The sequence below is a fragment of the Balaenoptera physalus genome (assembly GCF_965194825.1).
Source record: "Balaenoptera physalus genome assembly, chromosome: 1".
Lineage (NCBI taxonomy): Eukaryota > Metazoa > Chordata > Mammalia > Artiodactyla > Balaenopteridae > Balaenoptera > Balaenoptera physalus.
The window spans coordinates 162,579,165-162,594,810 of record NC_138882.1 but is presented as its reverse complement, the minus strand read 5'-3'; the positions used below and the strand labels follow the sequence as shown (position 1 = coordinate 162,594,810).

Sequence of the window (15,646 nt, the reverse complement as noted above, 5' to 3'; positions counted from 1 at the left end):
CTTCCTCTTCTCCCCAAGCTTTGAGCCCAGAGCCCAGCCTCTCCGGCCTTTACTGGTGGGTATGGGGTCAGCCCTGGGGTTTCTCCTGGCTGGGGCAGAGGCTCCTTCCATTCACCCTGGGGCTCCTGGCTTCACCAGAGACAGGCGCGTTGGGCTTGAACGCTGCATTAGGACTAACCTTAGAAGAGGACCCTTAGGGAATGACGGGGACGCTGAGGCAGATCAGGGTGTTCTAGGGGCACTGGGGTCTGGGCTGTGGCCTCTGGTCCCCAGAGCCTGGAGACCTCTCCAGAGATGCTGAAGGTCCTCAGCTCCGTCCAAGGAGGATGCGGCATCCTTCCTGCAGGAGGAGCGTGAGCCCATTCAAATATTACAGTAATACCAACCTAGAAAGGGAGATCCATTTCTCCCAAGTTCTCTTCACCAGAGGTGACTACTGCTAACAGTTTAGAAGTTCTTCCCCCAGATTTTTGTCCAAATGTTAGGGTAACATGGATAATTTCTTTGAAATATAGTAATGTGTATTTTTTCTCATGTTTCCTTGTGCCAGAGGCATCCATTTGCCTCAGGGAGGATTCAAATTGTTAGAGCAGTAATATAAGAGGAATAAAGAACAATGCTTAGTTAGCTTTTGACTCCCAAAAGAAGATCTCAAAGTCCATAATAAGACAATAGTCTTAAAAACTGGCTTTGGTAAGTGATATATTGGTTAAGATGCTTTGGGCTGCAGGTAATAGTAAGTCTAACTTACACTGGCTTCAACAATGAGATGTACTGGCTCAGGTAACCAGATTCCAGAGATAGGGTGGGCTTCAGGACTGGCTTAATCCAGCAACTCTGGCCCATCTTTCTGCAGTCCCTTGACTATACCCTCCTCTGTCTGATGGCTTCATCCATGGGTTAGCTTCCCTCAGAGTTGCCAGATGTCTGGGCCACACATTTACCACCAGGACACTTAAGGGAAAGGAGAGCACATCCCTTCTGGTGGTTCCTTCTTAAGAGCAAGGAAACACCTTTTACAGAAGCTCCCAGCACTTTCATCTTGGCTAAGGTCACATGCCTGTTCCGGTGGCCAAAAGTGCGCCCTGCACTGGCATTTAGGCCTGAGCTTCTGGACCAAGTGGGATGGAATTCCATGACACCAGTTAGAGCTGCCCCTGGAACTGAGGTTGGGGTCAGTTTCCCCAGAAGCATGTGGGTGATGTGAGGGTAAGACAGACTCCAGAAATGAAAACCAGGGTGTTTTTAAGAGGAGGAGCAGGGAAACAGAAGATAGGTAGAGAATCAGCACCACCTACTATAAGAGAGAGAAAGCAGAGCTCTCTGCTCCCAGAACTTTGTCAAGAGCAAACTTAGAGGACTGAACATGGAATTTTATACTCTAAGGCACAGGTAGAAAGAATTTAGGGTACAGTGCAGGGGAAACGCCTGCCCACCTTGGGAGGATGTGGGCTGTGCTTCCATTTCTCAGAGGAGCCACTAGAGAGTTGGAAAAACAGATTTGGAGGAGGAAAGAGTGACGCGAAGAGGCTGCCTAAGGGATCCTGTGCCCCACCCTTCCATCCAAGCCCCAGCCTGGGAGAGGTTGTGGAAAAGATAGAACCTCAGAGGGGGACTTCTGCCCACTTCTAGAACTCTAGAACTCTGTAGATGCTATCTGGAGGGATGTTTGGTCCACGCCCACAGTAGAATAGAAAGGACAGCAGGAAATGTGTATTGGTTTCTTGGGCTTCCATTAACAAGTGGTTTAAAACAACGGAAATTTATTCTTTCACAGTTCGGGAGGCCAAAAGTCTGAAATCACGGTATTGGCAGGGCTGTGCTCCCTCTGAAGGCTCTAGGGGACAGTCTGTCCCTTGCCTCTTCTGGCTTCTGGTGGTTGTTGGCATTTCTTGTGACCCCATCACTCCACCAGTCTTTGCCTCTGTCTTCACCTGTCCTCCTCCTCCGTTTCTGAATCATCTCTTCTGCGTCAGACCTCCCTCTGACTTTCTCTTTAAAGGGCACTTGTCATTGGGTTTAGGGCCCACCTAGATAATTTGGGATGATCTCATCTTGAGACCCTCAACTTAATTATATCTGCAAAGCCCCTTTTGCCAAATCACATTTGCAAGTTCCGGGGGTTAGGATATGGACATGTCTTTTGGGGGGGGTCAGCATTCAACCCATTACTAAGAGTTCAGGCAGAGAGAAGACCAGGGATAGTGCCCCTAGTCACGCTTGTCTTCTGTGTGATGTGGAAGGGATACCTCAATTTCCCAGCACCCCAACAATGGGAGGACACAGAAGCCCACAGAAGGTCACTCAGGGTTCTGGTGGGTCACTTGCCAGTCAGGACCCTGGACAGGGTCACAATGTCCCGGAAGTCCCAGCCAGACTGCAGGGATTCTGATCAGCCCCCCTCTTCTGGAGTTTCCACAGTCTTTGCCAAGTCAAAACCGGCCCTGGGCTCCCCCTGCTGCACAGGTGATGGCAGCTGGGATGGAAACCGAGGCTCACAACCAACAGGAGGAGACATTCTGACAAGAGAAACATGAGGTGAAGGAGGGGCCCTTCCCTGATGCCTTGAGGACGCCCAAGCTTCTAGTTCTTAGACCCCCATCTTGGGAAGGGGACCCCTTGTGAAGGTGAAATAGCTCTGATAGGGAACTGAAGTTTGCACGGACTGAATCCTCCAAAGAAACTGAGTTACCTTTAATTGCAAATAGCTTATTTTTTCCTTCCCTTCCCACCCCCCATCTAATTGTATAAATGACAAACCTCCTGCAAGAGATAGGAGTGCCAGATATTTTTTTATTAATGGGCGTATGCTATACATATTACTCTGCAAATCGCTTTTTAAAAAAACCACTTTATTGAGGTGCGATTGTGCAAAGTGCATTTAACACTTCATACATTAGACATATTTTTATGATGGTATATTTTAGATCTACCTTATTTCTTTTTAAATCCATGCATTATAATTTATTTAACTAAACCCCTATGGTTAAATAAATTTGGGTGGATTATTGAGCTTCATCGAATTAACAAACAAATCAAGTCCAGCAATGTGCAATATTGCCCATTCAAGCTGGAGTTGCAAAAATGCAATATTTTCTTTCCTTTCTCCTAATTCTATATAGCTCTGACCCCCACATTTCAGCAAATGAAAAAGTAATTAATTCTGACTGTTGGTCAGCAAGATGCACCTTCCAGAACACTCTGGGAAGTCAGGTGGAGGGCAGCTTGCCAGGACTTAGCCCTTCCAGTGGGAGTAGCATTCTGAACTCTTGAACATAAATTGCTGGCAGTGTTTACTCCGCTATGAGTTAGTCAATTGCCACTTGGGAAAGAAGGGCAGCCGGACAGGGATCTTTGCCTCATTGCAACATTCCAATTGCAAAGGCCCTTTAAAGAAACTCCCTGCACATCTCTGTATATCTCTGAGGTATGAAGGTGCAGAAAGGGCTTGGTTGTGTTCTCACCTAGTATTTTAATCAGAACATTTTAGACTGCAAGCAGCAGAAACCCTGATGAAACATGAGCACAGCAGGAAATGTGTTGGCTCATGCAAATGAGGAGTCTAGGAACTTCAGACATGCTGCATCCAGGTGTTTAACTGACACCATGAAGACTGTCTCTCTCTCCATCTCCCAGCTAGGCCTGCCTTTTTTTTTTTTTTTGCCTGGGCAGATTTTCTCCATGGTGCATGTTGTCCACCAGCTGCTAGAATCTCTTCTTTACAGCTCATGATCTCAGACGATGAGAGAGTTTCCAGAAAGTGCTAACAAAAGTCTCAAGGAAGACTCCTATTGGCCTGGCTTGGGTCATGTGTTTATCCAATCATGGTGTCTGGGGGCGGGGACTCTGGCTGGCCAGGCATGTTTCATAAGTCCCCCTGCCTGGGTGTGGGGAGGCTGCCCAACCTGAGTCACACAGACAGAGCAGGATTAGTGGGGGAGACGCAACTTGCCAAAGAAAGGCTGGACTGACAAACAGATGTTCATGGGGCCTGGTCCCTGTCAGGGTTACACCTCTGTAGAGAAGATGCTTGTAATTTGGATACAGAATTGGATATGGCTGAACTCCAAACTGATAGCTTTGCAGAGCGAAGCAGACTTTGACTGCAGAGCAGTCAAACCCTGCCCAGACCTGTCTTAGAGTCCCCCTTCCCCGTCCCCTTCAGGCCAAAACAGTGGTTGGGGGGTGCCCATCCAAGGCCACACCCCTGGGCCCAGCCGCTCCCTGACCCTCTGCCTTCCTTATGCAGGCTCCACAGACAGTGCAGACACACACAGCTTTTCTGACCCGTGAGAAGACCTTAGAAGAGCAGCACAGTCTGAATTCAGGTGGCATAAGGTTAGGTACTAAGTGGGTCCTTCTCAGTGTTTCAGGACCCTGTACCTGTACCTTAGCTCAAGGTCCTTTGTTAAGGTCAATCTTGGGGTCAGCCCTTGACTCTCCTGATTCCCACGCTGTGGCCTAGGTCTCTGCTGGCCCCTTCGTCTTTGCTCTGGCCCTGGCTTGCTGCCTCTCTCCTGGGAGTTGCATCTGTGTCTCTGGCTATGGGAGGCATCCTGGGGTTTGGGGGTGCTTGTGGTGCATCGTCAGAGGACTGGGGGGGGGCCCTGGAAAACAGCATTTTGAGATGGTCTTAGGGACACGGCCTAGCTTGGGTGTCTGAGCAGATACACAAATGGATGGCGCGTCTTCTCATTCGACCTTCATGGTAGAGTCTCTGCTGACCCCGTCTCAGTCTCATCTCCCTCCCCTGCCCTATATAGTCCGAGCTGGACAATACGGTCCCTCTCTCTAGGCCTTTGTCTACGCTGTCCCCTCTGCTGGAATGCCCTCTCCTCCCTGGTCACTCAATACACATCCTTCAAAATCCAGCTTCAAGAGAGTAACCACTTCACACAAGTGAGATTTCGACCGTGACTAGCATGCGTAGATGTGCTGTAGCATGTGCGCCCACAGCTCTGAGCCTCGGGGCTTCTGTGAGCCTGGGAGATGCCAGGGAGCTGACCCCCTCTCATGCCTTGAAATAGCCCTCAACCAATGACTGACTGGCGTCGGTGTATAAAAAACCAGCTCCCTGGTCCCCTGAGTGGGATAACTCTCGGGGGTGTGGTTTATGCGATTTCCCAGAGTCTCCCTGGGGGATTAACCTCCAGATGCCCGAGGTGGTAACCTGCTTGTGGATACACACTTCAGGAGCCTCCTCCCTACCCCTCTGTCGCTTCTTCACTCCCTGACGAGTTTTTCTAGGATCGCCTGCTGAGATGGACTGAATTGTGTCCCCCTAACCTCCCATGTGACTGTATTTGGAGATCAGGCCTTCAGGGAGAGAATTAAGGTTAAATGAGGTCATAAGCTTGAGACCCTAATGTGATAGAATTGGTGTCCTTATAGGAAGAGGAAGAAACACCAGAGATCTCTCCCCCTCTCTACACATGCGCAGAGAAGAAGCCATGTGAGGATGAGGTGAGAAGGTAACCATCTGCAAGGCAGGAAGAGAGACCTTGCCAGAAACAAACCCTGATGGCACCTTGATCTTGGACTTCCAGACTCCAGAACTGTGAGAGAATAAATATCTGTTGTTTTGACACCCAGTCTATGGTATTTTGTTATGGCAGCCCTAGGAGGTGAACAACCTACCAATGAAACTACTTGTTCTCAAATCCTTGTCTCAGGGTCAGCTCCTAGGGAACCCAAACTAAGACAGGTGCTCAGCTTCACTAGGCAGCAGGGAAATGCAAATTATTTCATACCCGCTGCAATGGCTAAAAGACAAAGTGTAACCATGCTGGTGCTAGTGATGATGTGAAGCTCTCACATACAGCTGATGGAAGTGTGCAATCATAAACCATTTTGGAAAACTGTCAGGGTCTAACAAAGCTGAAGATGTGTATATCCTATGACCTAGCAGTCCCACCCCTAGGTATACCCCCAGTAGAAATACATACATACGTCCATCAAAACTCAGGTGCAGGGCTTCCCTGGTGGTGCAGTGGTTGAGAATCTGCCTGCTAATGCAGGGGACGCGGGTTCGAGCCCTGGTCTGGGAGGATCCCACATGCCGCGGAGTGACTGGGCCCGTGAGCCACAATTGCTGAGCCTGCGCGTCTGGAGCCTGTGCTCCGCAACAAGAGAGGCCGTGACAGTGAGAGGCCTGCGCACCACGATGGAGAGTGGCCCCCGCTTGCCGCAACTAGAGAAAGCCCTCGCACAGAAACGAAGACCCAACACACCCAAAAATAAATAAATAATTAATTAAATTAAAAAAAAAAACTCAGGTGCAAAAAAAATGTTCAAAGCAGCACTATTTGTAATAGCTCCCAGACTGGAAACAGCTCAACTTCCATCAACAGTGGAATGGATGAACACACTGTGGGCCATTCAGGTAGTAGAATACTACACAGCAATGAAAAAGAAGAAATCCTGTTACATGTCACAGCATGGATGAATGTCAAAACAAAATGTTGCACAAAAGAGGCCAGACACAGAAGAGAGCATACCATAAGATTCCAACATAAAGTTCAAGAGCATAATATTTGTACAGAAAAGTGTACAGATCATAGACACCCAACTTGAAGAATTTTCACAAACTGAGATCACCCATGCAGACTGTAGCTTGATCAAGAAATGGAACATGACTGCTACCCCAGAAGCCCCCTTTCTGTCCCCTTTGGGTCACTGCCTGCCCCCATCCCCCCAAGGGAAACCACCTTGCTGACTTCTAACACCACTAAAACTGTAGGTTTATATCTATGGAATCTTATGGGATGGAGTCTCTTTTTTCTTTTTTTTAAACTAATTTATTTTTGGCTGCGTTGGGTCTTCGTTGCTGCGCGGGAGCTTTCTCTAGTTGTGGTGAGTGGGGGCTACTCTTCAATGTGGTGTGCAGGCTTCTCATTGCAGTGGTTTCTCTTGTTGCAGAGCATGGGCTCTAGGGCACGTGGGCTTCAGTAGTTGTGTCACGTGGGCTCAGTAGTTGTGGCTTGCAGGCTCTAGAGCGCAGGCTCAGTAGTTGGGGAACATGGGCTTAGTTGCTCCACAGCATGTGAGATCTTCCCGGATCTGGGCTCGAACCCATGTCTCCTGCATTGGCAGGCAGATTCTTAACCACTGTGCCACAAGGGAAGCCTGGGATGAGGTCTTGTTTTATACATTTTGTTTGTGAGATCATCCATATTATTTTGTTAGCTGTAGTTCAATTTACTTATTCATTCTACTGTTGCTGGCCTTTTGCATAGTTTCTAGTTTGAGACTATTATAAATAGTGCTGCTATGAACTTTCTAGTATACAGCTTTTTAAAAAATTTTAATTTTATATTGGAGTAAGTTAATTAACCATGCTGTGTTAGTTTGAGGTGTACAGGAAAGTGATTCAGTTATACATATTCATGTATCTATTCTTTCTCAAATTCTTTTCCCATTTAGGTTATTACAGAGTACTGAGCAGAGTTCCCTGTGCTATACAATAGGTCCTTGTTGGTTATCTATTTTAAATATAGCAGTGTGTACATGTCAATCACAAACTCCCAATTTATCCTTCCCCCCCCCCCCCCGAACTTTCCCCTTTGGTAACCATAAGTTTGTTCTCTAAGTCAGCAGTCCCCAACCTTTTTGGCACCAGGGACTGGTTTCGTGGAAGACAATTTTTCCACAAATCAGGGGGAGGGGATGGTTTTGGGATGTTTCAGCACATTACATTTATTGGGCACTTTATTTCTATTGTTATTACATTGTAATATATAATGAAATAATTATACAAGTCACCATAATGCAGAAACAGTGGGAGCCCTGAGCTTGTTTTCCTGCAACTAGATGGTCCCATCTGGGGATGACGGGAGACAGTGGTACCCGAAGTGTGTTGCTTATGTCCATCTACTCCGTAATCTCGTTTTGGTTGCTGTCACCGCAGAAAACCCTGCTTCACAAAGACAGGATGTTGGAAGTGGAAGCAGGCTTTTCAGTGCTTTTGTGGCAATCTCAGGATATTCCACCTTGACTTTCATCCAGAACGTATGGAGATTTGAAGTTGTCTTAAACATGCTTTTAAGGCCACAGCCATTTACGATCTCAAGCAGTTGATCCTCTTCTAGCACAGACAAAGTGGATTCACCTGGCTTATTCACAAATGGGTCACAGATCCATTCCTTCCCAGTTCGGGGGTCTTTTGTGGTTGGGAAGTAATGCTCAAAGTCTTCTGAAAGCTGAGATAGGTGATCATGCACCAGCTGGGAGAAAGAAGGCCCTGGCTCAGTCTCTTTCAAAATCTCTGCTAATGTTTGAAACATGTCAAAAATCCCAATGTTCACTCATCGCCCCCATAATTCCAGTTTGGCTCTGAATGCTGCCACTTTATCTGCCGACTTGAACACAGTTGTCGTTCTCCCCTGAAATGACAGATTGAGTTTGTTGAGCAGGTTGAATATGTCACACAAGTAAGCAAGTTTTGTGACCCATTGTGTGTCACTGAAATGTGCGGCCAGTGGTGACTGTTTTTCTAAAAGAAATCTCTGGAGCGACTCTCATAGCTCAAAAACTCTGGCCAGTGATCTACCTTTAGAAAGTCATCTCACTTCTGTGTATAAGAGAAGACGCATGTGCTCTGCGTCCATCTCCTCACATAGCTGCACAAACAGACGTGAGTTAAGGGCATGTACTTTAATGTGGTTGATAATTTTAATCACATCCTGCAAAACGCTGTTAAGTTCAGGTGACATTTTTCGGCTAGCCAGCAGTTCTCTATGGTTGACACAGTGCGTAGACTCACATTCAGAAGCGACCTTTTTGACCCGAGTAGTGAAACCAGAAAGCCATCCAGCCGTGGCAGCCGCTCTGTCCATGCATATACCGACACAAAATGACCAATTCAGTTTTCCTGATATGTAATCGTTCAAAGACTTGAATAGTTCCACAGCTGTGGTGCTGGTTGGCAACACAAGTGCACATAACATATCCTCCTGCACATCCTCCTGAAAAATATATCGCACAAAAACAAGCATTGTTGCCTTGTTGTCAACATCGGTAGACTCATCAACCTGGATTGCATACCATGGTGACTCATTAATCCTCTCTAACAATTGTGCCTCAGTATCCTCTGCTATTTCATCAATTCGTCTAGTTATGGTGCTAGCCGAAAGAGGAACACGTGCCACCGTTTGAACTGCAGCCTCTCCTAAAAGTTCATGACAAATGTCCTCAGCAGCAGGCAGGATCAACTCTTCACCGGTAGTAAAGGGCTTCTTAGCTTTAGCAATGTGGTTAGCCACTAAGAATGATGCTCTCAGTACAGATACATTTGATGACGTGGTGGCCTTGAATAATTGCTTCTGTTCTTCGTGTTCATGTTTTTTTTCCTTTGAAAAACTCCAAAGGCTTGTCTTTCAATGCAGGTGCTTGGTCTCCATGTGGCGAAGCAGTTTTGAAGGTTTCATGGCTTCGTTGGATAGCCGGTGGCCACATATTATACAAAGCGGGCTTGGAGAATGTGAATCACCTGTTGCAATGAACCCGTAATTTAAGTAGGACTCTTGGTATTTTCTTTTAAATGTAGCTTTCTTTTTGTTGGCACTCTTAGAGTCTTCTGCTGTCTCATCACTGGGTCTTTCCTCCTTTTCAAAGAAGCTCTCCAGTGACGTTTGTTTTTTTACTCATCCCAGCTAGGGTTAGCTTGTGGGCTTACCAAAACTGTGACTGATGCAAGTGCGCAATGCAGGAAAGAGGCGCGGATGCAAGTAAATAAAATAATGGGCGGGCCACGCACAGACTAAAATGTGTCGGATTCTGACTTAAAGCCTGCCACCAGATGCAGCTGTACAATTGAAGTACATCAACTCACTTGCCACTATAACGCCTGCCACCAGATGCAGCTTAATTGTCGCTTGCCACTCACTGATAGGGTTTTGATATGAGTCTGCAAGCAATTGATTTACTATGGTCTCTGTGCAGTCAAACCTCTCTGCTAATGATAATCTATATTTGCAGTCGTTCCCCACCGCTAGCATCACCGCCTCAGCTCCACCTCAGATCATCAGGCATTAGATTCTCATAAGGAGCGTGCACCCTAGATCCCTCACATGCACAGTTCACAGTAAGGTTCACGCTCCTATGAGAATCTAATGCCGCCGCTGATATGCCAGGAGGCAGAACTCAGGCAGTAATGTGAGCGATGGGGATCGGCTGTAAATACAGATGAAGCTTCGCTTGCTCACCTGCCACTCACCTCCTGCTGTGAGGCCTGGTTCCTAACAGGCCACGGACTGGTACCGGTCCATGGCCCGGGGGTTGGGGATCCCTGCTCTAAGTCTGTGAGTCTGTTTCTGCTTTTTAAATAAGTTCATCTGTATCATTTTTTTAGATTCCGCCTATAAGTGATATCATATATTTGTCTTTCTCTTTGTGACTTACTTCATTTAGTATGAGACTATTATAAATAGTGCTGCTATGAACATTTTAAAAATTATTATTTTATTTATTTTTGCCTGCGTTGGGTCTTCGTTGCTGCACCCGGGCTTTCCCTAGTTGCGGCGTGCGAACTTCTCATTGTGGTGGCTTCTCTTGTTGCAGAGCATCGGCTTTAGGCGCGAGGGCTTCAGTAGTTGTGGCTCGTGGGCTCTAGAGCGCAGGCTCAGTAGTTGTGGTGCAGGGGCTTAGTTGCTCTGCGGCATGTGGGATCTTCCCGGACCAGGGATCAAACCCGTGTCCCCTGCGTTGGCAGGCAGATTCTTAACCACTGCACCACCAGGGCAGTCTGAACATTTTTTTTTTTTCCCACTGTCTCTTTCATCAGGTCTTTATTCAAAATTAGCTGTCCAAAATGATTTGACCTTTATGAAATAAACAAATTTAAGTTTATGCAGCAGCCCTCTTTTCTTCTGTGGTGGGGTTTCTTTTCTGCGGGCTTCTTTTCAGCTGTTGGTTTCTTGGTCGCTGCCACCTTTTTTCCCACCAAACGCTTCTGCTTCTTAATGCCAACAGCCTTCTTTCCTTTCTTTCCCACCACAGGCTTCTTGCCTGGAACATCCATCTCATCTGATTTGTCTTCTAGTGCCGCTGCTGCCCTATCCATCTGGATTTTGTGGTTCTTGGCCTGGAGAAGAATGGTGTTCCGGTGCATGGTCTTTGCATATGGGTTTAGCTTCAACATGATTCTCAGGTTTTTCAGTGGATTCTTCCTCAGGACTCTGAGATGAATCTTCTTGCATGGTGCTCGGAGGGCTCTTTGGATCTCTGGGCTTTTCAGGATTCTGCTAAAGTCTGTACTGAGCATCTTGTGCATGGGGAGGTTGTATCAATAGTTAGTCTTGAGGGAGGCAGCTTTATGCCAAGTGCCATACAGCTCATCTAACTTGAGGAAAGCACTTTCAGTCCAGATGCAGGAACGTCCCACATGCCCACCAGGAGCAAGTTTCAAAACGTTCAGTTTGCTTATATTAAGTAGAGTAATTCCAGGGATGTTTCTGAAGGCCTTGATGATACCTCTGTCCTCATTACAGATGATGCAGTGTCTCCTGCTCTGGATACGGCGACGGTTTCTCATTTTGCCTTTGCCGGCTCTCATTCGCTCTACGCTGAGAGGCGTAGACCTTTTTCACATCATTCCAGGCCTTAAGTTTCTTCAGAAGCAAAACAGCCTCCTTGGTCTTCTCGTAGCCTTCAACTTTATCTTCAGCTACCAAAGGAAGTTCAGGAACTTCCTCTATATGATGACTTTTAGACATGACCAGCGCTGGTAAGGCTGAGATAGCCAATGCAGAGCGGATGGCATATCGCTTCTGCATTGTATTCACTCTGTGGTGCCAGCGTCGCCAGGTCTTGGTTGGTGCAAACATGCAGCCCCCAAGACACATGTTTCCAAAACCATCCTGGCCAGAACGGTGAGTCCCGCCACCTCGAACCCTGGGAATTTGAGTCACAGCTCTGCCAGTACCCCAAGACTCGGCACTGGTTTGATGACCTGCTAATTCACTGATAGCATAGAGTTGTCTGTTGCTTTTGCACAAGTTGGCGTGAACAAAGTTTACAATATCTGGTCGAATGAGAGTCTTGAACACAGCAGGCAAAGTGACATTTTTGTCAGATGGCTCCCCCTTTTCGGAGTACACTGGTATCGGTGGACGAGCACACGCCAAGGTGGGGAGAGGAGAAGACCACGCGCCTCTCAACCCAGTGGCTCCCATAGGAAAAGCTGAACATTCTAGTAAACATTTTTTGATGAACGTATCTAGGCATTTCTTTGGGGTATATACCCAGAAGTGGAATTGCCAGTCCATTGCTTGCTTTGATTTCATTTTTCATCTTCTGCTGTCCTGATCCTTACTGAGGATAACCAAGGAGGCCTCTGGTTTCCTTTTCTGGATGAAGTCAGGGGCCTCGGTTTCCCTCTGTGGCTGGGCCATGCCTGCCTCGCCCAGGTGCTGTGAGGCTTTAAGAGCTTCTCAGGAGAGTAGGATAAGGTCATGGACCCTTGACCTCCTGGCCCAGCCCCCAGCATTCCTGAGGCCAAAGGTATTTATCCCAGAAGAATGCCGATACTGAAGACCCAGCCCTGGCTGCCTCATGGGCCAGGTGCAGGAACCGGGCAGTGGGTGAGCCTCGGGTCGGGGCTGGGCCAAGCAGGGGAAGGCTGGAATGGACAGGGCACAGCCCAGGCCACAGGGGTCCCTGGGCAGGGGGCAGGCAGGTCCTGGACCACTGTGGACCCACGTGAGCAGGGGCTGGCCTCCTTAGCACCTGCTTGCTCTTCTCTGGGTCTCTACTGCATCAACTGGGGATCAGAGTTACTTCCTCACCAGACTGAGGACTAAAGGAGATTGAAGATGCTTACCTGGGTCAGTGGGCATTGTCAACCCATTTCACAGCCAACGAAGCTGAAGCTCAGAGAGGTTGAGGGGCTTTTCTGAGTCACCAAGGATTTGAGCCCAAGTCTGTCTGGCACTAAAGCCTGTGCTCTTTCCACTGCCTGTCTGGGGGTTGACATGGTGTGGTTTGAGGGGTGTAAGGAAGGCCAATCCCCAAAGTCAAGCTATGTCTTCTCCAATGCTTGAATTTCCACCATTAGAATTTGACTCCTCTACATTAAGTAATACCCTCTTCTGAAGGGTTTAGGGGTGTAAGATATGCCACATCTAATGTTTTGTGTGCAAAAGATTTCCTGGCAGAATCAGAGAACAGGATCCCTCTGAGGTGTGCTGGGACCCCTTCATTCACTTCCTCAGCCCCACCAGGGCCCTGTGCCATTTCATGAATGGGAAACTGAGGCCCAGAGAGGCACTGAGTTGCTCAGATCCCCATCTAGAACTTTCCCCAGGCAGCCTCCCTGCTCTGCCAGGACCCAGACCAGAGGGACTGAGCAGGAGAGGGACTGAGCAGGAGAGGGTCAGCCGGGGGCTCTGGGGTTTTCTAGCCGGGATCTGCCCTGGGGCCTGCCAGGGCATAGGTGTCCCAGGCCCAGTTCTGCAGAAGGGAGGGAGATACGGGTGTGGTCTTGGGCAGTAAGATAAGCCCTGCTCCCGTCAGCTGCTGCACTCACACCCTACTGCCCTCTTTACCCTGGTGCACCTGCAGCCCCGCACCCCGACCTGACACTGTGCACAGCGCTAGAGCTGCAGCCGGGCTGGCCTCCCGCCTGCCGGGGCTCCTCCCATGGCCCCAGACTTGTGCTGAGGTGCTTCTGGCCCTGCACGTGTCTCAAGGCCTCTGAGGCAGAGACCCCTTTGCAGCAAGGTCCTCTTGGCTTCCCAGGGACTCATAGCCCCCATGGCTGCTGCCCCTCAGTCTTGGGCTGGGGCCCTCGGAGAAGACCTGAACTAGGATTCAAGGGCATGGATTTATTTTCGAGGTGATTCCAGGAAGCTATAAAGGACGTGGAAGTAAGACCGGAAGGGCAGCCAACCCAGGCAAGTTAATGAGCAGCAGGTGGAAAGCGGAGCTCAGCTCCACTGGGGACCTCCGGGAGATGCTGTGCAACCAGCCTCAGGGTCGCCCCACCCATGGCGTGAGGAAGCTGGGGTATCTATCCACCACCCCTATCCTTTATGATCAAGGGCTGCTCCTGAGGGCATTTTCCAAAGCCCCTGGGATAGAGCCACAGACTCCTGCTAAGTGCTGGGTATGTGGGCGGGGCTTGCGAAGGAGAGATGGAACATGAGGGGAGAGCCTGGGGAAGGTGCTGAGTTAGGAAGGCTTGAGTCCCAGCTCTGCTGCTGATTCCTCTTCTCTGAGGGTCAGTTTCTGCATCTATAAAATGGGAATAAAAATACTGCTTACCTCCCAGGTGCGTGGTGGGGATCAAGTGCATGGGTGATGCCGGCACCTGGTGGAGACTGATAAATGATTTTTCCTTCCGTCCTCCAGGCCAAGGGTCAGGCTGACTCATCCAGTCTTGGGGCACCCAACGACCTGCCGTGTTTACCAAACATTGCTACTCCCAGAGCCCTCCTCCCTCCCCTACCCTTATCTTCAGTTTCTAAAATCAAATCGTGCCTGATATCTAAGCCGTGCCAGGCTGGGGTGGGCTCTAGGGACCGAGGAATGCCTGAGCCTTCCTTACCCTGGGAGTTCACAGTCCAGCTGAAATGACAAATGTGTGGCTGGGTGGTGGCACGGGCGTGGGTTTGGACAGGCGGGTAGCAGTTCGTGGGTCAGGCCTGGGGCAAGGAGGCAGTTCAGGCTGAGAGAGAAGCGGAGGAACTGGGGTGGGGGGATAGAAATTGTTCTGAGGGGAGGAAGGAGGTGGGCAGATATTGGAGCTTATATTTTGAGGTTCCTTGAGAAACCCCAAGTAGGTATGATTATCCCTGAGTTACAGAGGGAGGCTGAGAAGGGACCTGCCTTGCCTGGCTGCTGTCAGAGCAGGGGATGGTCTGACACCCTCACTCCCCCACTCCCACTCAAGCCAGAGTTGGGGACATCTGGGCCCAGGACAATATCTCCCTTGGTCGGGGGCGGGGGATGGAGGTCAGGGCTGGGCAGCCTTGAAAACAGAGGCAGGGGTTCTCTGCTCTGCCCCCTCCCTCTCCTGCCTTTCTGAGCCCTGCGTGTACTTATCCACCACTGCCATCCCAGATTGGGGTGGGAAATCCTTCACTTTCATGCTTCGTGTTCAGATTCCATATGCATTTTGCATCTATGATATATCCATGTTTGTACTTAAACTCAGTAAGGTTTATAACGACTTACTAATTACTAAAATAATCAATCTGCCTGTAATGAAAGCAATGACACTGTCCCTCTGTTGGTTCCTCAGTGTGCGCAGAGGAGAGGGGTCCAGGCCATGTGGGATGGGCCCTGGAGGAGATGTCATCGTTTGCGGACCCTGAGGTGGCACCTCCAGCGGTGCAAATGCACACTTGTGTGTATCTGCATCAGCAGAGAGTCACACTGCAATACTTCCATACACAGCTGTGCCCACACGCACGCTGAAGCACCTCTAGATCCACACACGTGGATGCACACCATCGACACTTATGGACACTCTATGCATGTGTTTTGACACACGCTCAGACACAAACACACAGATGCTTGTACGCTCATGTCACTGGTGCGCCCACATACCTGTAATCCCTAATCATGGACTTGCATGCACATCCTGCAGGTACGCCTGCACTCTCACGCATGCACACGGACGTAGGCACATGTATGCACACACATCTAG

The 15,646-nt window shown here is 48.9% G+C and overlaps 1 pseudogene across 1 annotated transcript; it reads right to left on the bottom strand.

Annotated features, from left to right (window-relative positions):
* Nucleotides 1-9,989: 9,989 nt before the first annotated feature.
* LOC309663069 (large ribosomal subunit protein uL4 pseudogene) lies at nt 9,990-13,516 on the bottom strand (annotated as a pseudogene). The gene has a single exon. The product of its transcript is annotated as a large ribosomal subunit protein uL4 pseudogene (transcript).
* Between the last annotated feature and the right edge of the window lie 2,130 nt (nt 13,517-15,646).